At 44.0% G+C, this 25,000-nt stretch overlaps 2 long non-coding RNA genes across 5 annotated transcripts in view; one reads left to right on the top strand and one right to left on the bottom strand.

Annotated features, from left to right (window-relative positions):
- Positions 1–9,386, top strand: part of LOC123511279 — a 57,807-nt gene extending 48,421 nt beyond the window's left edge. For 2 of the 4 annotated variants that reach the window (XR_006676734.1, XR_006676737.1), the window contains exon 4: positions 4,823–5,631. This is a non-coding gene — a long non-coding RNA (uncharacterized LOC123511279). The other 2 variants (XR_006676736.1, XR_006676735.1) reach the window with 2 other exon arrangements.
- An 8,222-nt stretch (positions 9,387–17,608) lies between these two features.
- Positions 17,609–25,000, bottom strand: part of LOC123511281 — a 90,003-nt gene continuing 82,611 nt past the window's right edge. The window contains exon 3 of the long non-coding RNA XR_006676739.1: positions 17,609–17,781. This is a non-coding gene — a long non-coding RNA (uncharacterized LOC123511281). The remainder of the gene's footprint in view (positions 17,782–25,000) is intronic.

Here is a 25,000-nt window from a genome sequence, read left to right as displayed (position 1 = left end):
GTGTGTATTTCTCTCTCTCTCTCTCTCTCTCTCTCTCTCTCTCTCTCTCTCTCTCTCTCTCTCTCTCTCTCTCTCTCTCTCTCTCTCTCTCTCTCTCTCTCTCTCTTCCTTCCTTCATCTGGCTTTGTATTTTCCCTCCATTTTCTATTCCTGCTTTCGTGCCTCCTCCTCCTCCTCCTCCTCCTCCTCCTTCATAATGGCCAAACGAGCTCCGAGATTTTACCTGTTTTCCAAAATTTATCCGTAAGCGGCGCCTCATCACATTGCGCTGCGCTGTTTGATGTATTGGAGTCATGTAGCTCTCCTCCTCCTCCTCCTCCTCCTCCTCCTCCTCCTCCTCCTCCTCCTCCTCCTCCTCCTCCTCCTCCTCCTCCTCCTCCTCCTCCTCCTCTTTCCTTCCTTCCTTCACAATTTTCTACACTTTATCTCCTTTCTCGATAATTTAATTTGTTTTGCTATTTGACCATCTCTGATTTTCCTGTATTCTCTCTCTCTCTCTCTCTCTCTCTCTCTCTCTCTCTCTCTCTCTCTCTCTCTCTCTCTCTCTCTCTCTCTCTCTCTCTCTCTCTCTCTCTCTCTCTCTCTCTCTCTCTCTCTCTCTCTCTCTCTCTCTCAGCGTTATTATACTTTCTTTCTTTTTTCCTTTTCCTCCTTCCCATCATAGTATTGTTGTCTTTCTCCTCTTTTCTTCTTCCTTTTTATCTTTAGTGTTCCTTTCTCCCCCTCCACACACACACACACACACACACACACACACACACACACACACACACACACACACATACACACTCTTCCTTTCATTATTTCTCCTCTTTCTTCCTTCCTCCCCCCTCTCTCTCTCTCTCTCTCTCTCTCTCTCTCTCTTCTCTCTCTCTCTCTCTCTCTCTCTCTCTCTCTCTCTCTCTCTCTCTCTACATTCTTGTTTCTCTCCACTGTCGCTTCCTTCCATCTCTTCTCTTCCTCCATCTTTTTCCTTTTTCCTTCATCCATCAGTTATCATGAAAACGCCTCTTCCTCCTCCTCCTCCTCCTCCTCCTCCTCCTCCTCCTCCTGATCCTTCACTACGTGCCAAATATATGAAAATTTCTCCTCCCCCTCCCTCTCCCTCTCCCTTTCCCTCTCTCCCATCTCTTTTCCTCCCCTCTCTCTCTCTCCCTCTCCCTCTCTCCCTCTCCTCAAATACTTACTGGAAATATGATGCAAATGCTCTCCTTCCGGTTATGGCTGGAAAGGGAGAGGGGAGAGGGAGAGAGAGAGAGGAAGAGGGAGAGGGAGAGAGAGAGAGAGGGAGGAAAGGTGGTTTCAGGTAAAATGTTAGTGTGTATAGAGAGAGAGAGAGAGAGAGAGAGAGAGAGAGAGAGAGAGAGAGAGAGAGAGAGAGAGAGAGAGAATGATGGAAGAGTCTTAGAGAGGAAACTGTAGAGAGAAATATTAGTTGACAAATGTGTTGAGGAAATTATCTTCTATGGATGTGTGAGAGAGAGAGAGAGAGAGAGAGAGAGAGAGAGAGAGAGAGAGAGAGAGAGAGAGAGAGAGAGAGAGAGAGAGAGAGAGAGAGATATCGGATGAAGGTAATATTTTTTCCTTGCAACGATGGAATGACGAAGGAGAGAGAGAGAGAGAGAGAGAGAGAGAGAGAGAGAGAGAGAGAGAGAGAGAGAGAGAGAGAGAGAGAGAGAGAGAGAGAGAGAGAGAGAGAGAGAGAGAGAGAGAGAGAGAGAGAGAGAGAGAGAGAGAGAGAGAGAGAGAGAGAGAGAGAGAGAGAGAGAGAGAGAGAGGAGACCTCTCACTCGAGCCATTAGTAATAGAGATATTAGAGAGAGAGAGAGAGAGAGAGAGAGAGAGAGAGAGAGAGAGAGAGAGAGAGAGAGAGAGAGAGAGAGAGAGAGAGAGAGAGAGAGAGAGAGAGAGAGAGTATATAAAAGTTTTCAGTTTAGGAAAAGTCACCACGTCTAGAATCTTGCCTGAACCCTTTGGACTCAAGTTATAATGAGACCTGTTGTTGCACATTATTCTCTCTCTCTCTCTCTCTCTCTCTCTCTCTCTCATTTTTCTTTTCATATCGAATTAGAGAGAGAGAGAGAGAGAGAGAGAGAGAGAGAGAGAGAGAGAGAGAGAGAGAGAGAATCAAAGTTTAATCGTGTAAAACTTAAAATGAATACGTGTGACTACTGAAGAATATATTTTTACACTATTATCTCTCTCTCTCTCTCTCTCTCTCTCTCTCTCTCTCTCTCTCTCTCTCTCTGGCAAAGACACAAGAAAATTTAGAAATAGATTTCCCGCGAATTTTATCTATTTTATTCTTTACTATTTCTTTTTTCTGACCTTTTTTTTTTCTCTCTCTCTCTCGTCTCATTCTTTGTTTTGTTTGTATGCCTGCTTTTGTCTACTCTACCTTGACATTTTTTTTATTCTCCTTATTCTTTGTTTCATTTTCATTTTTGCTTTTTATCTACGTTTTTTTTTCATTCCACCTGTCCTTACCTGGAAGTGTAATTGGTCCTCCTTCTCACCTTGTATTCTTTTTTTTTTTTTTCTTTTCTAATCCACGTGAAAGTCTAGATTTCATATTATTTCTTGGGGCATGTTTTTGTTCCATTTATAGCGCTGATATGGCGATTCATTTCCATATTCACGTTAGGAGGCAGCGATGTGTGAAGAGAGAGAGAGAGAGAGAGAGAGAGAGAGAGAGAGAGAGAGAGAGAGAGAGAGAGAGAGAGAGAGAGAGAGAGAGAGAGAGAGAGAAAGGGGGGGGAGGTATGAATCTATTATTATTTCCTATATGGGGATCGTGGCGCAGGTGTTGTGTGGTGGGGTGTTATATTACAGGTAAAGGAAAGGTAAGGTAAGGTTAGACAAGGGAAGGTAAGGTTAGGTAAGGTATGGTATGGTGAGCTAAAGCATGGTTAAGTAGGGTATGGTAAGGTAAGGTAAGGTATGGTATGATATGGTTAGTAGGTAAGGTTAAGGTAAGGTTAAGGTAGGGGTATTGTTAGGTTAGGTAAGATATGGTATGGTACAGTTTGGAATGGTGAGGTGAGGTGAGGTGAGGTGAGTTGGTTTGGTCAAGTCAGGTCATTGTGTGTGTGTGTGTGTGTGTGTCTATCTGTGTCTGTCTGTGTGTCTGTCTGTCCTGAAAAAGATAAAACGATAATATTAGGTACATGTTAATGTGACATTGTTTTATTTCTTGCTGATAAATTACTAAGTTTTATCCTCTTAATTTTAGTTTTGAATTAATACAAGTAGATCTTTAAAATTTTTGCTTACGTTGTCACTCTCCTGTTTATGTCTGGATGATGCAGCTTAGTACGTTAATATTTCTTTGTCCGTTTTCTCTGTTAAAAATAAATTACCTCGTTTTCTGTTGTTTTGACGTTTAGGGAGGGGGGAGGAGTTAATTTATTACGGAGAGAATAGAAAACGAGAACTTTGTTGCAATATCTAGTTTCTTTTTATTTCGGAACTGTCATTTTTATTACAGTTGATTGCATTATATTGGTGTGTGTGTGTGTGTGTGTGTGTGTGTGTGTGTGTGTGTGTGTGTGTGTGTGTGTGTGTAGGGTATCATCACCATCCCTCTATAAATACCCAGTCATGTGAAGTGATGAGGTTGGATGAATATTTTAGCTCTATTTATTCATTCATGACTTATTTTACCAATGCTCATCTATCCCTGAAAAGTCTGGATGGGTGAGTTTTGGGCTTTAAATTCATGTACTCTTATTTCTTTACTTTCTGCTTACTTTTCTTATTTATTTACATTTTTTCCCCTGTTAATGCAGTAAGTTTTCCTTGGGTTCTGATTGAGGAGCGGGGCAATTACCAACGTGACGTGTAATCAGATTTTTTTTTGCTCCTGACGTACACCACACCACACCACGCCACGCCACGCCACGCCACGCCACGCCACACACACCACACCACACTTCACAACACCACACCACACAACACGCGCAGTATTGCCGCGGACTGGGCCTAGAATAAAGAAATGCAACAGAAACACACGTAACTTCTGAAAAAAAAATACTAAACACTACTGATCTTTTTTTCTTGTTTTCTTTTTTTATACTTTTCACACACTTAAACCTTTTACTATTACTACTGCCAGACACTACTACTATACTACTAAACACTACTTAACTTATTTCACTATCTAACATTACTACTTAAGTCGTTTAATGTTACTTACCTTACCGAAGTGCCGCGCCTCCACAGCAGACATTGGCGACTAAGGAATGCCGGTCCTCTCTATTATTGGCTGTCACTTGTAGCAGACGACCAGCCATGAATCTCTCTCTCTCTCCTGCTGTTCTTATTATGCCATTACTGTTACTATTAGTGGATATTAGACACTTTTAAAATCACTACCAGACATTATCACCACTACTATCTTCTACTAAACACCTTACAAACACCACCAGTACTATCTACTAACAAACACTTCACCACTTAACGTAACACTTTTACTAACAAAACACGTCTTTCTAAGCAATACTTACCACTTGTACTACTGAATAATTCTTTATATATTTCTCTTACTATCAAGCACTACTATTAATCCTTTACTACCAGTGGCTACTTGATACTTATAATACTATCAATAAACTACTTAACTCATTCACTGACTACCAAAACATTACTGAGACTTTCTTATGCTCAGATACTTAACTTGTACGACTGAAAAGTAATCGAGACGTGTACTATTAAACACTATTAGTATTTAAACTTCTTACTTACTTTGATTAAAAACTTTGCTATTAGTTATTATCTATTAATCAAACGCTTCAATTGTATGTTTTTTTTTTTTTACTTTCAGGGCATTGTAGAAAAAAAGAATTCAGAGAGACAGAGACAGAGACAGAGAGAATTAACTTTGCCCTTTCTAAGCTATATAAGTATTTAAGAGAGTGTAGTGTCTGGAAAAGTTAAGTGATGATGAGAAATGAATCTGTGTTGCAAGAAAGGAAAAACAAACGAAAGATAAAAGAACGAGATAGAATGTAATGAAATCTGTGAACGTTAAGTTGAAACGCAGCGTGATTATGAAATGCGCAGCAGACAAACACCAGTAAATTAATTATGTCTGTTTGCCTGCATGCGTGAAGGTAATATATTAATAAGAAAATAATAAACAAGAGCAATTATATAATTTTCCACATTTAGATCACAAACTTGAGTATTTAATGTGAAACGATGATGATGTAGGTGCAGGAATTACGTGTGTGTGTGTGTGTGTGTGTGTGTGTGTGTGTGTGTGTGTGTGTGTGTGTGTGTGTGTGTATTGTGTGTGCTTGCATATTCCTTTTTGCTTTAGTTCTTGTTATTTTGTTTTCCAATATTTCTGTGTCTTTGTTGATTTATATCTTTATATAATTCTCTGGAAATGTCTATCTGTTAGTGAGCTTGTACGTGTCTTTGTTTGTCTTGTCATTGTCTGTCTTTATATATACTTATTTTTTTTTCTTGCGTGGGTGCGTCAGTCTGTCTGTTTGTCCTTCTGTCTGTATGTCTGAGTCTGTCCACATTTCGCTCACGTTAAGAGGCTGAAGGCAATCACAGCAATCACATACTCACTCACTCAAACTCAGCCAAAAAACAAGCCAGCAAATAAACACATCAACAACCTGAAAGCGTCTAATTGGAGGCAGGTTTAGTCATGTTTTCCTTTTGACAGAATTAAAAAGGTATAATAAAAAGAGTATATCACAAGCAGGTGTTAATAATGATTTTTTTTTAGGTATATATTTTTTAAACTTTTGATATGTGACTTTTTTTTCATAATTCTCTTCATCAGCTTATCAAAAAATATGTACATTCTGCTCAACAACATTCCTGCAAATCATATTAATGTTTTGTGGTTAACTGCATCACCACCACCACCACCACCACCACCACCACCACCACCACCGTCATACCTCATAGTGCTAACCAGGTAGTGTGTGTCAGGCAGGAGGTGATGACTTTACCTGATGTCCAGTCACTACATTAAACTCTCCGTCATATCATTTAGAAGAGTTTCCAGTTTTTGTTGCTTTGTTACTTGCTTATTTAGTTTTCCATTGAGTTGCATAGGAAACGAGAGAGAGAGAGAGAGAGAGAGAGAGAGAGAGAGAGAGAGAGAGAGAGAGAGAGAGAGAGAGAGAGAACGATTACCCGCTTAGTGTATTCTGACTCTGCCTTGCCGTTGTACGTTTATCGTTACCGGGTGAAAGGAGGGAGGAAGAAAGAGAAGGATGAGGAGAGAAGTTGTGAATAAAGGAGAACACGTGAATGAAGAAAGCAACGTCAAAATATTGTTGTATAGTGAACAATGAAACAATAAGGAACTGTGATAGAGAAATGAGTGGTGAACAAGATTGATAGGTGTATATATTAACAAAGAGAAAAAGTGATGAATAAGGATAATAGCTATGAATATTAACAAGAATAATAAAGATATATATATTACTCAAAACTGCATTGACAAGAATAAATAATAAAGATAGATATTATTACTCAAACTGCATTAATTAAGTATATAGGTTTCTTACGTAAATTCTTCATGGCTCTTTGCAAACAATTATTTCACATCATATAGTTTTTGTCACTCGCTGTAATGGATTCAATTTCCTAGACTTTGAGAATATAAGAAGAGATGCTTAGTTGATTTCCTTTATTCATCATTACTTTTTATTCATTCTTTTGTAATAATTTTCATGACGTCTCGTATTTATTTCTGTATTTTTATTTCCTTTTGATTTCAAGATTTTCACTACTTTCGTGATTGTTTTCCTATTGTTTTTACGTCCATTATCAGAGAGAGAGAGAGAGAGAGAGAGAGAGAGAGAGAGAGAGAGAGAGAGAGACAGACAGATTGACAGAGACAGAGACAGGGAGGCAGACAGAGATAGACCAAGAGACAGAGACAGACAGAGAGAGAGAGAGACAGAGACAGACAAAGACAGACAGAGAGAGAGAGAGACAAAGACAAAAACAAAGACAGACAGAGACAGAGAGAGACAGACAGAAAGACAGATACATTTGTAAAGAAACGATTAATTAGATTGATAGGCAGACAGGCAGGTCGAGATACGTCATATAGAAATAGACAGATACAAACAGATGGATAAATAAGACGGAATTATGTGAAAATAAATAAATAACAATATAATCTATAAATATTTTGCTTTTTTTTAAGTTTAATAAATAACCATTCCTTAACAATTTATATTTCCCTCCATATTTATCACTATTCTTTTTATTACTTCCATTTGGTCCATTCTTTGCTTTCTCTATTTCACTATCCATTTCTCTCTCTCTCTCTCTCTCTCTCTCTCTCTCTCTCTCTCTCTCTCTCTTCCTTTCAGTTTTTCTCTATTTCTTTTCTTCTTTAATTCTTCATGTGTTTTTATTTCTTCTCTCCGTGTCTCCTCCTTCTCCTCCTCCTCCTCCTCCTCCTCCTCCTCCTCCTCGTGACTGGTGGTGATGGGATTGTTGTTGTTGTCATTGTTATTGTTGCTGTTGTTATCATAGTTGTTGAATTTTTATTATTTTTCTCAATATCTTAGATTAAAACGGGGAGAGAGAGAGAGAGAGAGAGAGAGAGAGAGAGAGAGAGAGAGAGAGAGAGAGAGAGAGAGAGAGAGAGAGAGAGAGAGAGAGAGAGAGAGAGAGAGCGAGCATATGAATTATCTATCTGTACTATAAAAGATGAATAAGAGCATGAATGATGAATGATGGTAATTATGATAATTCATGATAGGTTATCAATCTCTCTCTCTCTCTCTCTCTCTCTCTCTCTGGAATATCTAGTGTAATATTACAGTTCACTACTACTACTACTACTACTACTACTACTACTACTACTACTACCACCACTTTTACTACTACCACTACCACCACCACCACTTTTACTACTACCACCACCACCACTTTTACTACTACTACTACTACTACTACTACCACCACCACCACTTTTATTACTACTACCACTACCACCACCACCACCACTTTACCACCACCACCACCACCACCACCACCACCACACTACTACTACTACCACCACCACACCACCACTACCACCACCACCACCACCACCACCACCACTACCACTACCACCACCACCACCAGCACCACCACTACCACCACCACCACCACCACCACCACCACTACCACTACCACCACCACCACCACCACCACCACCACCACCACCACTTTTACTACTACTACTACTACCACCACTACTACTACTACTACTACTACTACTACTACTACTATAGTCCGTTCATCCAAAGAATCCAGGCCGAAACTGTTAGTTCGGTTGGCAGCCCTGCCCCCCCTGCCACTAAACCTTCCCGACACTTAAATTTTCTTCAAGTAGTTTTATTTTTCTTCAAGCTATAAACTTGTCTATCTATTGAGTTAAGTGAAGAAAAATAAATGTACTTGAAGAAAATTTAAGTGTCGGGAAGGTTTAGTGGCGGGGGGAGGCTGCCAACCGAACTAACAGTTTTGGCCTGGATTCTACTACTACTACTACTACTACTACTACTACTACTATCCCACTATTACTACATTCATTACTACTACTACTACTGCCACCACTACTACTATCACCACCACCACCACCACCACTACAACTACAACAGTCAGCATGATCATTATTACCACTACTACTATTATTCTCACCACCACCACCACCACCACCACCACCGACCGTTGTTGTTGTCGTCATTGTTGTTACAGTTGTTTTCGCCGCGTGGCATTGTTCGTGACAGCCATTGTTAGTAACTCAATGTCTGCCTGAGTTCCAGTAACGCGCTTTGTCTTTCTGTGCATGCGTCTCCCCTCACTCCCTTTCCCCTTGGTCCTCTCCCCCTCCACTCTGCACTTTCCCTCTCTTCCCTTTCTCTCTCTCCCTATTTTCCCATTAGATTTTCCTCCCCATTCACCCACATCTCTTCATAGCCACTTCTCCCTATTTACTCTCCTACACAAATCACTTCTCTTTCTCCCATGAACCTTCTCTTCACAAAATCTCTTCTTTCCTTTCTTCCCTCTTTTCACCTTCCTTTTCCCCATCATCTCTTTTGTTTCCATAGATTTTTCTTTCTTTTCCTCTGCTAGCCTTTTCTTCTCTCCTTCTCCTTTCAACATTTTCCCTCCCCTCTTCCCCACCTCTTATTCCTTCCCACTTTGTTCCATTTCTCCCCCATCTCTACTACCTCATATCCTCCTCTCTCTACCTCTTCCCCCAACCTCCTCCTCCTCCTCCTCCTCTTCCCCCAACCTCCTCCTCCTCCTCCTCCTCCTCCTCTTTATTTTTCTAGGAACTTCATCTTTACCATCTCACCGTCACACGAATGAAATACAGATGCTGGCAAGAAGAAGAAGAGGAGGAGGAGGAAGAGGAGGAGAAGGGAAAGAAAACGAGTGACTGATAATTTTAGTTTTGACGGGAAACAAAAGGTTATTCTTTCATTTATTTATCTACTTTATTATATACATCAAAAGTTCCATTATTTCCATCCATACATAGATAATAATTAATTGGCAGTGGTTGTTTGTGTGTGTGTATTGTATTAAAAATGAATTGTTTGGTGTATTTTGCAGGTCAAGTGGGCAGCATCACCAGAGAGAGAGAGAGAGAGAGAGAGAGAGAGAGAGAGAGAGAGAGAGAGAGAGAGAGAGAGAGAGAATGAGAGTTGACGTGCAATAACTTATGTTTGGAGCTGTAGTTTCTCTCTCTCTCTCTCTCTCTCTCTCTCTCTCTCTCTCTCTCTCTCTCTCTCTCTCATACACAAAGGAAGTGAATCTGAGAACAAGACGCTTTTGTTATATTCGTAAAAGTCTCATTTTTCGCAAGACTAATTATCTCTCTCTCTCTCTCTCTCCTCCCTCCTCCTCCTCCTGCTCCGTGAATTTTTATCATCAGCACTAATATATTATTGTTCCGCGAGACAATAACAATAACAAGGACCAGGAGGAGGAAAACTGGAATAATAATAAATAATAATAATAATAATAATAATAATAGCAGATTGCAAGACCCGAAATGCTAACAACTTGTAGATATGTTTGTATTTATGTCATGGTTTGGATTTATGTCATGTTCAAAGAGAGAGAGAGAGAGAGAGAGAGAGAGAGAGAAGAGGCAGCCAGTCATCATCTCGCATTATGGAACAAATTTAATTATGATCTTGTGTCTAATCCAAATTCTCCCACACACGAACAGAATTACTTTGCGATAATAATTTCTGTTAATTAAGTTTATAATTACCTCCAGTGAGAGAGAGAGAGAGAGAGAGAGAGAGAGAGAGAGAGAGAGAGAGAGAGAGAGAGAGAGAGAGAGAGAGAGAGAGAGAGAGAGAGAGAGAGAGAGAGAGAGACGAACTGTTAACTAAAATCAGTGACGTAATGAAAGAAACAAGCAGAAAAAGCGGAAGGTAACAAAGAGAGCACAGTAAGAGAAAGAGAAAGAGAAGGAGAGGCAGAAGAAAAGAAAAAGAAGGAAAGAGGAGGAAAGCGACAGAGAAGAGAAGAAAAAGGAGAGGGAGGCGACAGAGAAGAGAACGAAAAGAAGAGAAGAGGAGGAAGGCGACGGAGAAGAGAAGAGAAGAAATAGAAGAGAGGGAACGGAGAAGAGGAAGGCGAAGGAGCAGAGAAAAGAAAAAGAAGAAGAAGGCGACGGAGATGAGAGGAAGAAATTCAATAGGATTAGGTTTTAAGATAGGGAAGAGAAGAGAAAGAGATGAAGGCGACGGACAAGAGAAGAGATGAAGGCGACGGACAAGACGAAAGAGAAAGAAGGCAACGGACAAGACGAAAGAGAAGGTGACGGACAAGACAAGACAAGAGGAGAGAGAAGAAGGCGACAGACAAGACAAGAGGAGAGGAGGAGGAGGAGAGAGAAGAAGGCGACGGACAAGACAAGGGAAGAGGAGAGGAGAAGAGGAGAAAGCAACGGACAAGAAAAGAGAAGAAGGCGACGGACAAGACAAGAAAGAGAAGAGAAGAAGGCGACACAAGACGAGAAGAGGAGAAGGCGACAGACAAGACAAGAAAGAGAAGAGAAGAGGAGACGGACAAGAGAGGAGAAGAGAAGGCGACAACGGACAAGAGAGGAGAAGGAAGAGAAGGCGGCGACGGAGAAGAGAAGGCGGCGACGGACAAGAGAGGAGGAGAAGAGGAGGAGAAGAGAAGAAGGCGACTGACAAGAAGAGAAGAAGGCGACTGACAAGAGAAGAAAAGAGAAGAAGGCGACTGACAAGAGAGAGAAGAGAGAAGGCGGCGACGGACAAGAGAGGAGAGGAGAAGAGAAGAGAAGAGAGAAGGCGGCGACGGACAAGAGAGAGAAGAGAAGAGAAGAAGGCGACGGACAAGAGAGAGAGAGGAGAGTAGAAGGCGACGGACAAGAAAGGAGAGGAGAAGATAGAAGAAGGCGACGAACAAGAGAGGAGAAGAGAAGGAGGCGACGGAAGAGGAGGAGAAGGCGATGGACAAGAGAGAAGAATTCGACGGACAAGAAAGGAGAGAAGAGAAAAGAGAAGAAGGCGACGGACAAGAGAGGAGAGGAGAGTAGAAGGCGACGGACAAGAGGAGAGAGAAGAAGGCGACGGACAAGAGAGTAGAAGGCGACGGACAAGAGAGAGAGAAGAAGGCGACGGACAAGAGAGAGAGAAGAGAGGAAGAGAGAGAAGAAGGCGACGGACGAGAGAGAAGAAGGCGACGCAACAAGAGAAGAAAGAGTTCTAGAAGAAGGCGAAGGCGGCGACGGAGAAGAAGAGACGTCGTCGTCGCCTGTCTTGTCTTGTCTTGTCCGTCGTCGCCTGTCTTCTGTCTTGTCTTGTCTTAGGCGACGTCGTCGCCTGTCTTCTTTCTTGTCTTGTCTTGTCTTAGGCGACGTCGTCGCCTGTCTTCTTTCTTGTCTTGTCTTGTCTTGTCCGTCGTCGCCTGTCTTCTTTCTTGTCTTGTCTTGTCCGTCGTCGCCTGTCTTCTTTCTTGTCTTTTGTCTTGTCCGTCGTCGCCTGTCTTCTTTCTTGTCTTTGTCTTGTCCGTCGTCGCCTGTCTTCTTTCTTGTCTTTTGTCTTGTCCGTCGTCGCCTGTCTTCTTTCTTGTCTTTTGTCTTGTCCGTCGTCGCCTGTCTTCTTTCTTGTCTTTTGTCTTGTCCGTCGTCGCCTGTCTTCTTTCTTGTCTTTTGTCTTGTCCGTCGTCGCCTGTCTTCTTTCTTGTCTTTTGTCTTGTCCGTCGTCGCCTGTCTTCTTTCTTGTCTTTTGTCTTGTCCGTCGTCGCCTGTCTTCTTTCTTGTCTTTTGTCTTGTCCGTCGTCGCCTGTCTTCTTTCTTGTCTTTTGTCTTGTCCGTCGTCGCCTGTCTTCTTTCTTGTCTTTGTCTTGTCCGTCGTCGCCTGTCTTCTTTCTTGTCTTTTGTCTTGTCCGTCGTCGCCTGTCGTCTTCTTTCTTGTCTTGTCTTGTCCGTCGTCGCCTGTCGTCTTCTTTCTTGTCTTGTCTTGTCCGTCGTCGCCTGTCGTCTTCTTTCTTGTCTTGTCTTGTCCGTCGTCGCCTGTCGTCTTCTTTCTTGTCTTGTCTTGTCTTGTCCGTCGTCGCCTGTCGTCTTCTTTCTTGTCTTTTGTCTTGTCCGTCGTTGTCCGTCGTCGCCTGTCGTCTTCTTTCTTGTCTTTTGTCTTGTCCGTCGTTGTCCGTCGTCGCCTGTCTTCTTTCTTGTCTTTTGTCTTGTCCGTCGTCGCCTGTCTTCTTTCTTGTCTTTGTCTTGTCCGTCGTCGCCTGTCTTCTTTCTTGTCTTTTGTCTTGTCCGTCGTCGCCTGTCTTCTTTCTTGTCTTTTGTCTTGTCCGTCGTCGCCTGTCTTCTTTCTTGTCTTTTGTCTTGTCCGTCGTCGCCTGTCTTCTTTCTTGTCTTTTGTCTTGTCCGTCGTCGCCTGTCTTCTTTCTTGTCTTTTGTCTTGTCCGTCGTCGCCTGTCTTCTTTCTTGTCTTTTGTCTTGTCCGTCGTCGCCTGTCTTCTTTCTTGTCTTTTGTCTTGTCCGTCGTCGCCTGTCTTCTTTCTTGTCTTTTGTCTTGTCCGTCGTCGCCTGTCTTCTTTCTTGTCTTTTGTCTTGTCCGTCGTCGCCTGTCTTCTTTCTTGTCTTTTGTCTTGTCCGTCGTCGCCTGTCTTCTTTCTTGTCTTTTGTCTTGTCCGTCGTCGCCTGTCTTCTTTCTTGTCTTTTGTCTTGTCCGTCGTCGCCTGTCTTCTTTCTTGTCTTTTGTCTTGTCCGTCGTCGCCTGTCTTCTTTCTTGTCTTTTGTCTTGTCCGTCGTCGCCTGTCTTCTTTCTTGTCTTTTGTCTTGTCCGTCGTCGCCTGTCGTCTTCTTTCTTGTCTTGTCTTGTCCGTCGTCGCCTGTCGTCTTCTTTCTTGTCTTGTCTTGTCCGTCGTCGCCTGTCGTCTTCTTTCTTGTCTTGTCTTGTCCGTCGTCGCCTGTCGTCTTCTTTCTTGTCTTGTCTTGTCCGTCGTCGCCTGTCGTCTTCTTTCTTGTCTTGTCTTGTCCGTCGTCGCCTGTCGTCTTCTTTCTTGTCTTGTCTTGTCCGTCGTCGCCTGTCTTCTTCTTTCTTGTCTTGTCTTGTCCGTCGTCGCCTGTCTTCTTCTTTCTTGTCTTGTCTTGTCCGTCGTCTTCTTGTCTTGTCTTGTCTTGTCTTGTCCGTCGTCTTCTTGTCTTGTCTTGTCTTGTCTTGTCCGTCGTCGCCTGTCTTCTTGTCTTGTCTTGTCCGTCGTCGCCTGTCTTCTTGTCTTGTCTTGTCCGTCGTCGCCTGTCTTCTTGTCTTGTCTTGTCCGTCGTCGCCTGTCTTCTTGTCTTGTCTTGTCCGTCGTCGCCTGTCTTCTTGTCTTGTCTTGTCCGTCGTCGCCTGTCTTCTTGTCTTGTCTTGTCCGTCGTCGCCTGTCTTCTTGTCTTGTCTTGTCCGTCGTCGCCTGTCTTCTTGTCTTGTCTTGTCGTCGTCGCCTGTCGCTTGTCTTGTCTTGTCTTGTCTTGTCTTGTCTTGTCGTCGCCTGTCTTCTTGTCTTGTCTTGTCCGTCGTCGCCTGTCTTCTTGTCTTGTCTTGTCCGTCGTCGCCTGTCTTCTTGTCTTGTCTTGTCCGTCGTCGCCTGTCTTCTTGTCTTGTCTTGTCCGTCGTCGCCTGTCTTCTTGTCTTGTCTTGTCCGTCGTCGCCTGTCTTCTTGTCTTGTCTTGTCCGTCGTCGCCTGTCTTCTTGTCTTGTCTTGTCCGTCGTCGCCTGTCTTCTTGTCTTGTCTTGTCCGTCGTCGCCTGTCTTCTTGTCTTGTCTTGTCCGTCGTCGCCTGTCTTCTTGTCTTGTCTTGTCCGTCGTCGCCTGTCTTCTTGTCTTGTCTTGTCCGTCGTCGCCTGTCTTCTTGTCTTGTCTTGTCCGTCGTCGCCTGTCTTCTTGTCTTGTCTTGTCCGTCGTCGCCTGTCTTCTTGTCTTGTCTTGTCCGTCGTCGCCTGTCTTCTTGTCTTGTCTTGTCCGTCGTCGCCTGTCTTCTTGTCTTGTCTTGTCCGTCGTCGCCTGTCTTCTTGTCTTGTCTTGTCTTGTCCTTCGTCGCCTGTCTTGTCTTGTCTTGTCTTGTCTTGTCCTTCTTCGCCTGTCTTGTCTTGTCTTGTCTTGTCTTGTCCTTCTTCGCCTGTCTTGTCTTGTCTTGTCTTGTCTTGTCGCCTGTCTTGTCTTGTCTTGTCTTCGCCTGTCTTGTCTTGTCTTGTCTTGTCTTGTCCTTCGCCTGTCCCGTCTTGTCTTGTCCGTCGCCTGTCCCGTCTTGTCTTGTCTTGTCTTGTCCTTCGCCTGTCCCGTCTTGTCTTGTCCGTCGCCTGTCCCGTCTTGTCTTGTCCGTCGCCTGTCCCGTCTTGTCTTGTCCGTCGCCTGTCCCGTCTTGTCTTGTCCGTCGCCTGTCCCGTCTTGTCTTGTCCGTCGCCTGTCCCGTCTTGTCTTGTCCGTCGCCTGTCCTGTCTTGTCTTGTCTTGTCCGTCGCCTGTCCTGTCTTGTCTTGTCTTGTCTTGTCCTGTCCTGGCCGGACAAGAGAAGACAAGAGAAGGTAGGCCGGACAAGAGAAGAGAAGAGAAAGTAGGCGCCGGACAAGAGAAGAGAAGAGAAGAGAAGGTATGCGACGGACGAGACGAGAGAAGACAAAGTAGGCAAGGCAAGACAAGACAAGACAAGACGAGACGAGAAGGTAGGCAAGACAAGACAAGACAAGAGAAGACAAGGTAGGCGACGGACGAGACGAGACGAGACGAGAAGGTAGGCGACGGACGAGACGAGACAAGACGAGACGAGAAGGTAGGCGACGGACTAGACGAGACGAGACGAGACGAGAAGGTAGGCGACGGACTAGACGAGACGAGACGAGACGAGAAGGTAGGCGACGGACGAGACGAGATGAGACGAGACGAGAAGGTAGGCGACGGACGAGACGAGACGAGACGAGACGAGAAGGTAGGCGACGGACTAGACGAGACGAGACGAGACGAGAAGGTAGGCGACGGACGAGACGAGACGAGACGAGAAGGTAGGCGACGGACGAGACGAGACGAGACGAGACGAGAAGGTAGGCGACGGACTAGACGAGACGAGACGAGAAGGTAGGCGACGGACGAGACGAGACGAGACGAGAAGGTAGGCGACGGACGAGACGAGACGAGACGAGAAGGTAGGCGACGGACTAGACGAGACGAGACGAGAAGGTAGGCGACGGACGAGACGAGCCGAGACGAGACGAGACGAGAAGGTAGGCGACGGACGAGACGAGACGAGACGAGACGGTAGGCGACGGACGAGACGAGACGAGACGAGACGAGAAGGTAGGCGACGGACGAGACGAGACGAGACGAGACGAGAAGGTAGGCGACGGACGAGACGAGACGAGACGAGACGGTAGGCGACGGACGAGACGAGAAGGTAGGCGACGGACGAGACGAGACGAGACGAGAAGGTAGGCGACGGACGAGACGAGACGAGACGAGAAGGTGGGCGACGGACGAGACGAGACGAGAAGGTAGGCGACGGACGAGACGAGACGAGAAGGTAGGCGACGGACGAGACGAGACGAGAAGGTAGGCGACGGACGAGACGAGACGAGAAGGTAGGCGACGGACGAGACAAGCTCCTACATGGGTGGTTTTTCACCGCTGCTCGGGTCGCAGCGGAATCCGTGTACATTTTTGTTCATTGACAAATCCACACACTAATTTTTATATAAATTAGTAGTCACTTAATGCTGGAAAACAATAAGCGCTACAAACAACTTTCTCTCAAGATGGAACCACATATTAAAATGAATTTTCACTTGAAATTACCAGAACTACTACTCTTTCTTTTCTCTTCCTACTGAAACAAGCAAAGAGCTCTCACGTAACTTTGTTATAGAAGGTTACAACGAAAAGGGGTGCGTGCACCTTTTGTCTTCGTTCTTTTTTTTTTTACGGTAAGGCCTCTATAATAGCGCCTGTAGGCACTGTTCAGCTTCCGCCCATTAGTGGCGCAGGCAATTTTATTTAAAGTGGTACCCATATCACCATCCAGAACCTGGGTATCATGGTGATATGTACGTAACTTTAAACCACTCGACATTAAACCGCTCGACAAATGGCAAAGTGTTTTTAAGGCTGTATGTGGTGAGATTGAAACCTACGCGTGGACGTCTGTCCGATCCCACGCTCACCATCTTATTCACTATGCCACCGCTTTGTTTTCTTCATCTTCGCTGCCTTTCTTTCTTCCTGTAGGAATAAAAATTTTTATATAAAGAATATTATATCATTGGAGGAGTTCTTAAAGACAATGATTTACTCATAAAACTTCATCACTTGGCCATTAAACGGAGGGAGAGAAGGATACATACTATTTTACTACTAATCACTATTTTAATACTAATCATTTATACTTACTATAGTGTTTTTCTTGGTTTCGTAGGAAGAAGGTGAAGAGCTGTTTTTCTTGGTTTCGTAGGAAGAAGGTGAAGAACTAGAAAAGTGATATGAAGAAGGAGGCTGAGATGTACGAGTAGATGAAGAACGAGGGCAACAACACGAAGAAAACTGTTACTACTACCACCTCTTCAAAGTTACGTGCGCGGTTTCCTAATAAAAATGTTACGGCGACAATCAAATTAGTTTCTTCCCTCCCAGGCTACAGTGAGAGTGTGAGAGAGTTCAAGGTGTTCTGTTTTCCCTGGTGATTACTTTTCCCCTAACTGACTGTCACACCTGTAAGAGCTATGGAGGATTTACCTGTGCTGTGTGGCAGGTGTGCTCTTAAGAATTGCTCCCTTCAGTGAAAACAACACCTTGATTTTTTTCTCTCATCACTTTTCTGTCTTTTGATTAACTCCACTTTCTGCTCTCTGTTCTCTCTCGCAAATCTTTCGACTGCTAAATGATACTTACCTTAAATCCAAAAATTATCCTAGTAACTTTCTTAAAAACAAAATTATCTTAGTAAACAAACTTAAAAATAAAATGCAGTTCAAAATTAGCACAACACAAAAAACTTAACTGGAAAGAAGCAATAGGAAGTAGAAGTAGATAAGTTAGGAATAGGTGGGCACACTTGAGACCACCACCACCACCACTACTACAACACTGAAAGCACACCTGCCTTCTCTTCATCACTGGATTCCCTCGGCTCTGTGGTGAAATCCTTGCTAGAGTCTATGTATAGTTCCTAGTTCGATTCCAGCTTGTGGCAGATTCCTAGCGGAGGAGGCAGCGCTGTCTTGTAACTCTCCCCTATCCCCGCCCCCAGTTTGCTGTTGCTTCACCATGTTCTGTAACGAGAAAGCGAAGTATTAATCTCTCTCTCTCTCTCTCTCTCTCTCTCTCTCTCTCTCTCTCTCTCTCTCTCTCTCTCTCTCTCTCTCTCTCTCTCTCTCTCTCTCTCTCTCTCTCTCTCTCTCTCTCTCTCTCTCTCTCTCTCTCTCTCTCTCTCTCTCTCTCTCTCTCTCTCTCTCTCTCTCTCTCTCTCTCTCTCTCTCTCTCTCTCTCTCTCTCTCTCTCTCTCTCTCTCTCTCTCTCTCTCTCTCTCTCTCTCTCTCTCTCTCTCTCTCTCTCTCTCTCTCTCTCTCTCTCTCTCTCTCTCTCTCTCTCTCTCTCTCTCTCTCTCTCTCTCTCTCTCTCTCTCTCTCTCTGTATACTCTAAACACCTCATACATACATACATACATACATAATAAAGATACAGTGCCAATAAGCCTTTACAAACGACTAATTTTGTTTTTTCTCCCAAATAGCACTAGTACACATTTTTACTCTCAATGGAAAGAAATTCGAGCTTTTTTTTCCTCTTCCTTCCTTCCCTTCATCAATAACATTTTTTTCCTCTCCCTCTTCTGCTCCTCTACTACGTCCTTCCCTTCCTCCTTCCCCTTTTCCTCCCTTTTTTCCCCTTCTGTTTCCCGCCGTCTTAATGGAAGTAATGTCTAGGGCAATATATGGAGGGGAACCTTTTTCCTCTTTTTTTCCTTTGATTTTTTTTTTTTCGTCATGGAGAGAGAGAGAGAGAGAGAGAGAGAGAGAGAGAGAGAGAGAGAGAGAGAGAGAGAGAGAGAGAGAGAGAGAGAGAGACGGGAGGAAGTTCAGTAGATGAGGGAGGTAAATTATATTTTTCAATCTCTCTCTCTCTCTCTCTCTCTCTCTCTCTCTCTGTGTATGTATATACAACATGGTCAATAACTTCAAGGAAACGTGTTCTTCTAGGAAAGATGAGAGAGAGAGAGAGAGAGAGAGAGAGAGAGAGAGAGAGAGAGAGAGAGAGAGAGAGAGAGAGAGAGTAATAATCAGTAAAGGTAAGACAGCAGGAGGAGGAGGAGGAGAGAGGCAGAAGATGGACGAAAGCTGTGGGAAGCAAGACAAGAAAAATATGCAGGAGGAATGAAGGAAAGATTAATAACGGAAGGGAGCGAAGAGGGAGGAACACCAACAAACGAATGAACGAAGGATAGGCAAAGACTAAAAGAAGAAGAGAAGGAGAGGAGAGGGAAGAAGAGAAGGAAGGAAGGAAGGAAGGAAGGGAGAAGTGAAGAGGGATGGATAATGAAAGGAACCAAGAAATAAGGACTGGAGGGAGGCGCGGGTTGGACGCCCTTGTGGATGCCCGCCCCGCTCGTGGAAAGGCTCATGGGTATCCAGGACACCCCTGCGCTGCTGCAGAACCACGTCCAGGGGAGAACCTTGCTGTGTCACCAGCGGGCAGGCATCCCAGCCCTCACCGATCCACGCCTCAGCTCCACAGGACGCTGTGTTGGGACGCCATCTTGTGGAAGGTATACATGGACGAACTCCTGCGACAAACTCGGCTTGGCTACGCTGACGACTTCAGTCACTCTCGCCCCTACTGCCGCTCCGACAGTCTGTGCGCCGTCATAGAGTGAGCAGGGAGCTCAGGCTGATGGGGGAATGTGGAGAGTCGTGGCGAGTCAGCTTCTCCATGAAGAAGACGCAGGCCATGGTCATCTTGTGGCTCCGACCTGCCTCGCCGCCCGTCTCAGGACGTTTGTGTTATGCAGACCAGACACTTCCCCTCCAGGAACACGTCACGGTGCTGGGAGAGACAGTGGACTGTGGCCTGCGTCTTTACCCGTTGCTGTTGTTCCTACCACGCCTCCTGGCGTGTCTCTGCCCTGCGTTGCATGGCGGGGCCGGGAAAGATCAATTCCCGGGGCATCCTCACACCGTACAAGGCCCAGGTGCTGCCTTGCACTGGATGTCTAGTGACGCCACCCACTTACAGGTACTGGACGTCGTGCAGCGATCTGCTCTGCCGATGGTGTGGACGGACGGAAAGTAGCAGCAGCAGCTGAAGCAACAGCAGCAGCAGCAGGAGAATAAGGAGAAGCAGCAAAGCTGAGTTACGTGACTGGAGGATCGGTGGTGGTGGTTGAGCACAAGGCACAGGTGCTGGAGACAGGCGGCAGCGTAGCGCTTCTACACAGCAAGAACATCTAGCTTGTGGAATGTATTCACGGCAGCCGCGCCTCACGCTCAAAATGTGACACTTTAAAGAGTGAAGGTGGCTAACCACAGCTGGCAACAACAATACACATACACGCTGTTGCTAGAATTAATTTTTCTATAAAAGGATTTTTTGCGTATATATGCAGCAACATATAAGACGAGAGAGAGAGAGAGAGAGAGAGAGAGAGAGAGAGAGAGAGAGAGAGAGAGAGAGAGAGAGAGAGAGAGAGAGAGAGAGAGAGAGAGGAAATCGCAATATATTTCTTAGGGCTTCAATATCGTGCAAGCTTGCGACTAGGAATTGCAAATGATATTGTGACCAGGTTATGTGTCGGTGAAAGGAGGAGGGAGGGGGAGGGAGGGGCAGAGAGAAGAGGAGGAGGGGGAGGAGGAAGGTTAGTGGGAGGGAAAGAGGATGGAGGTAGGCGAGGGAAGGCGAGGGGAAAGGTTAGTGGGAGGGAAAGAGGATGGGGGCAACACAAACGAGAGAGGGGAGATGAGGGAAGTCAAGGGAGGATGGTGAGGGGGGAGAATGGGTAAATTTAGAGAGAGCGGAGGCGGTGAGGGAGAAAGGGAGGGAAGGTGAAGGTGGCTCAAAAAATTGGGGTTATGGGAAACAAGAATGAATACGAGAGAGAGAGAGAGAGAGAGAGAGAGAGAGAGAGAGAGAGAGAGAGAGAGAGAGAGAGAGAGAGAGAGAGAGAGAGAGAGAGAGAGAGAGAGAGATGCACATATTGACAGATAAAAAACAACATTGCATTTTCACATTTGACTTTCGAACACTAAACAACGAACCACACGCCATCAAATAAACCATAAGAACACAAAGGAAGCTGCAAAATTCTAACCTAACCTAACCTAACCTGACATTCATACGAACATTAAAATTCTTAGCCGGAACAAGAAAACACAAAACTGAACTAGGAGAGAGAGAGAGAGAGAGAGAGAGAGAGAGAGAGAGAGAGAGAGAGAGAGAGAGAGAGAGAGAGAGAGAGAGAGAGAGAGAGAGAGAGAGAGAGAGAGAACCAAAAATAGGAGAACAGGAAGATTGAAACCGAAGATAAGGAAGGAAGAAGGAAAAGAGAGACAGGAAGAAGGAAAAAGGAGTGATGAAGGAAGGTGAGAAAGGTAACAAAAGGCAAGTGTAAGGTGACGTGTGTTGGGGAAGAGGAGGAGGAGGAGGAGGAGGAATACTATTAACAAGGGGTGAGAGAGAATAGGGATGGAGAGAAGGGGAGAAGGTAAGTACTTCACTTTCATTTGTATGCATGTAGTAGTAGTAGTAGTAGTAGTAGTAGTAGTAGTAGTAGTAGTAACAATAGCGGCAACTCATAGAAACAAGAATAATTTCGTAAATCCCCAAAAAACATTATTCCCGCCAGAGTCAACACAGTGCAATACAATACCGTTCAGTGTTTGCCACCTACGCAGAGAGCACATCAAAGTCCCGCCATTCAAGTAAGACAAGTAATATAAATAACAGAAACAGGAAAACGAAAACCATATTAGTCTCTCAGGTAAGAAATTCACTTGTATCACATTAAACCTGGAAACTCATAATAAAAAAGAAAACGATAAGAATGTAAAAAAAAAAAAAAACATAAGATTTAAATAGCACACAAACATAAGCGATCTTTTATTCGTTCACACACAATAACAAATAACAATAACAGCAAATTCCAGTATAACTCAGACACGACATTCACATCACTCACTCACTCACTCACTCACTCACAAATACTCACGAATATTCAATACACAACGGCATATTCCAGTATATAACTCAAACACTACACTAACATTACCATCCCTCAAACACTCACTCACACACTCACTAACTCACTCACAAAACACTGCAAACACACACGAACATACAACACACACCAGCACATTCCAGTATATAAGTCAAACACCACATCAGCATTACCCATCCCTCCCTCTCTCACTCATTCACTCACCCACTCATACACTCACAAAACAATAAAACACACACGAACATTCCTTTAACCCCTTCAGTACTGAGACACATTTTTTACCTTAAGATTTGTGTACGATTAGACCATTTTATTGACATTAAGAAGGGTCTAAGGAGATCAGAAGATTAATGGCCACAGTCTTCACTAGTTTAATCCCCACGTACGTTTCGTAAGCTGTATAAAATGAATATAGAAACGCGTCATGGTACTCAAGGGATTAACGCCAATATGATGAACAAGTATATTTCAGGACCTTGGGAAACAGTCTGCAGCTTTGAATGGAAGTTAACACAGTCTGCCCCGACACTCACACAACCCAATCCAGCCAAACCCAGCCCAGTCCAGCCCAGTAGAGAAGACCGAGGCAATGTTAGGGGGAAGCATGAAGCGAATAACTACATGCAGGTAAAACAAAAGATATGGTTCCAGCCATCTTTAATTACGAAGAAATGAACGTGTACAAGTAACATCTGCAGAGAGAGAGAGAGAGAGAGAGAGAGAGAGAGAGAGAGAGAGAGAGAGAGAGAGAGAGAATAAGTGAAGTGGAACAGAACAAGACTTAGAAGTGACATATGGACAGAAATCAACTGGAAGAGAGAGAGAGAGAGAGAGAGAGAGAGAGAGAGAGAGAGAGAGAGAGAGAGAGAGAGAGAGAGAGAGAGAGAGAGAGAGAGAGAGAGAGAGAGAGAGAGAGAGAGAAGAGAGAGAGAGAAGAGAGAGAGAGAGAGAGAGAGAGAAGAGAGAGAAGAGAGAGAGAGAGAGAGAGAGAGAGAGAGAGAGAGAGAGAGAGAGAGAGAGAGAGAGAGAGAGAGAGAGAGAGAGAGAGAGAGAGAGAGAGAGAGAGAGAGAGAGAGAGAGAGAGAGAGAGAGAGAGAGAGAGAGAGAGAGAGAGAGAGAGAGAGAGAGAGAGAGAGAGAAGAGAGAGAAGAGAAGAGAAGAGAAGAGAGAGAAGAGAAGAGAAGAGAAGAGAGAGAAGAGAAGAGAAGAGAAGAGAGAGAGAAGAGAGAAGAGAGAGAGAGAAGAGAAGAGAAGAGAAGAAGAGAAGAGAAGAGAAGAGAAGAGAAGAGAAGAGAAGAGAAGAGAAGAGAGAGAGAAGAGAAGAGAAGAGAAGAGAAGAGAAGAGAAGAGAAGAGAAGAGAAGAGAAGAGAGAGAAGAGAAGAAAGAGAGAAAAGAGAGAGAGAGAGAGAGAAGAGATGAGAGGAGAGAGAGAGAGGATGGGAGAGGAGAGAGAGGAGAGAGAGAGAGAGAGGGGTGGAGAGAGAGAGAGAGAGAGAGAGAGAGAGAGAGAGAGAGAGAGAGAGAGAGAGAGAGAGAAAGGTCAGGTGTGAGAATTATCATGTCTTTACCTTGCACACCTGACGTCCAAAACACCTGGCACTTTCCTAATTACGGGACAGGTGAGAGAGAGAGAGAGAGAGAGAGAGAGAGAGAGAGAGAGAGAGAGAGAGAGAGAGAGAGAGAGAGAGAGAGAGTATACCTGTCACCTGTAGCTGCTCATTTCACCGGTATTTTCTGAAGATATAATAGTGAACCAGCTTTATACTCTCTCTCTCTCTCTCTCTCTCTCTCTCTCTCTCTCTCTCTCTCTCTCTCTCTCTCTCTCTCTCTCTCTCTCTCTCTCTCTCTCTCTTCTATCTTTCAAGCTATCTATTCATCTTTGTATTTCAATCTACGTGTCAGGAATTTTTTCTTTCTCTTTTCTTTTATTTTTGTATTTCTTTCTTTAGTATTCCATCCACTTCTTTTGAAACCCTTTTCCACGAGAGAGAGAGAGAGAGAGAGAGAGAGAGAGAGAGAGAGAGAGAGAGAGAGAGAGAGAGAGAGAGAGAGAGAGAGAGAGAGAGAGAGAGAGAGAGAGAGAGAGAGAGAGAGGAGGAAGAAGAGTAGAGAGGAGCTGAGGGAAGAGAGGAGAAATATTGCAATAGAATAGAGGAAAGAGAGAAAGTGGGAGAGAGATGGGAAGAGGGAAGGAAAAAGCGAAGATGGAGAGAGGGAGAGACATGAAAAAAAATTACAAAAGTAGTAGTAGTAGTAGTAGTAGTAGTAGTAGTAGTAGTAGTAGTAGTAGTAGTAAATTCCTCTTCCTGAGCTAATAAAAAAAAAACTGAGAAAATGGCATTCCTTTGAAAAAACGAGAGAGAGAGAGAGAGAGAGAGAGAGAGAGAGAGAGAGAGAGAGAGAGAGAGAGAGAGAGAGAGAAAGGAAAGAAATTCAAAACAGGCCACACTCAGACACCTTCCCTCGGGGCGCTACACATCCCACCAAACAAGAAAGAAACACACACACGCCCTTTGTTCCTCCTTGTTTTGCGTGGAGCAGGAGGGTTCCCATGGGAGGGGTTCCTGGCGCCCTTCCCCTTCACCCCCTTCCCCCACTCCCTTCACCTTACCGAACACGTGGGGACACCGCCTCATGCTCCTTACATCAATGCTCTACTATAACACTTACGGAGGGAAATGTATATAAACTTGTATTTCCTGAGGGAGTGATGTGTGTTTACCTAATGGCTTCTTGCGCCTTCCCGTATTTATTTATTATTTTCTTGTGTTCCTTTGTTCTTTTGTTTCTCTGTTTGTTGACTTTTTTGCGGGGTAATTTTTTTGTACCTTCGCCAAGTCAAAGTCATGTTTTTTTGTTTTTTGTTTTATTTCTTTGGTATATATATATATTTTTATATCTTCGCCAAATCTCAAAGTTTTCTTTTTTTTTTTTTTGTCTATTAAATTTTTCAGGTTATGTACGTTTTATTTTGTTATCCTTAGTTGTTCTTTATTATTTATTGTATTTGTTGTTCATTGAAGTTCTTTTACGAAAGGGAACGAAACTCAAGAAAACAAAACAAAACAAACATGAAATCCACTGAAGGCACCATACAAATAATTATTCTTCTTCTTTACAAGTCTTCGCATTGTCAACTTATTATTTTTTTCATCTTACTTTATCATTATCATCATTTTGTGTGACTAAAGACAATGAAACTAAAAAAAAAAAAAAAAAACAGGAATGTAAAAGATGCAAATTTTAAGTCCTTTTGCCTTAGTTTTCAGATATTTTCGT

Source organism: Portunus trituberculatus, chromosome 31 (genome assembly GCF_017591435.1).
Source record: "Portunus trituberculatus isolate SZX2019 chromosome 31, ASM1759143v1, whole genome shotgun sequence".
NCBI classification, from domain to species: domain Eukaryota; kingdom Metazoa; phylum Arthropoda; class Malacostraca; order Decapoda; family Portunidae; genus Portunus; species Portunus trituberculatus.
This window is presented reverse-complemented; position numbering and strand designations above follow the sequence as displayed.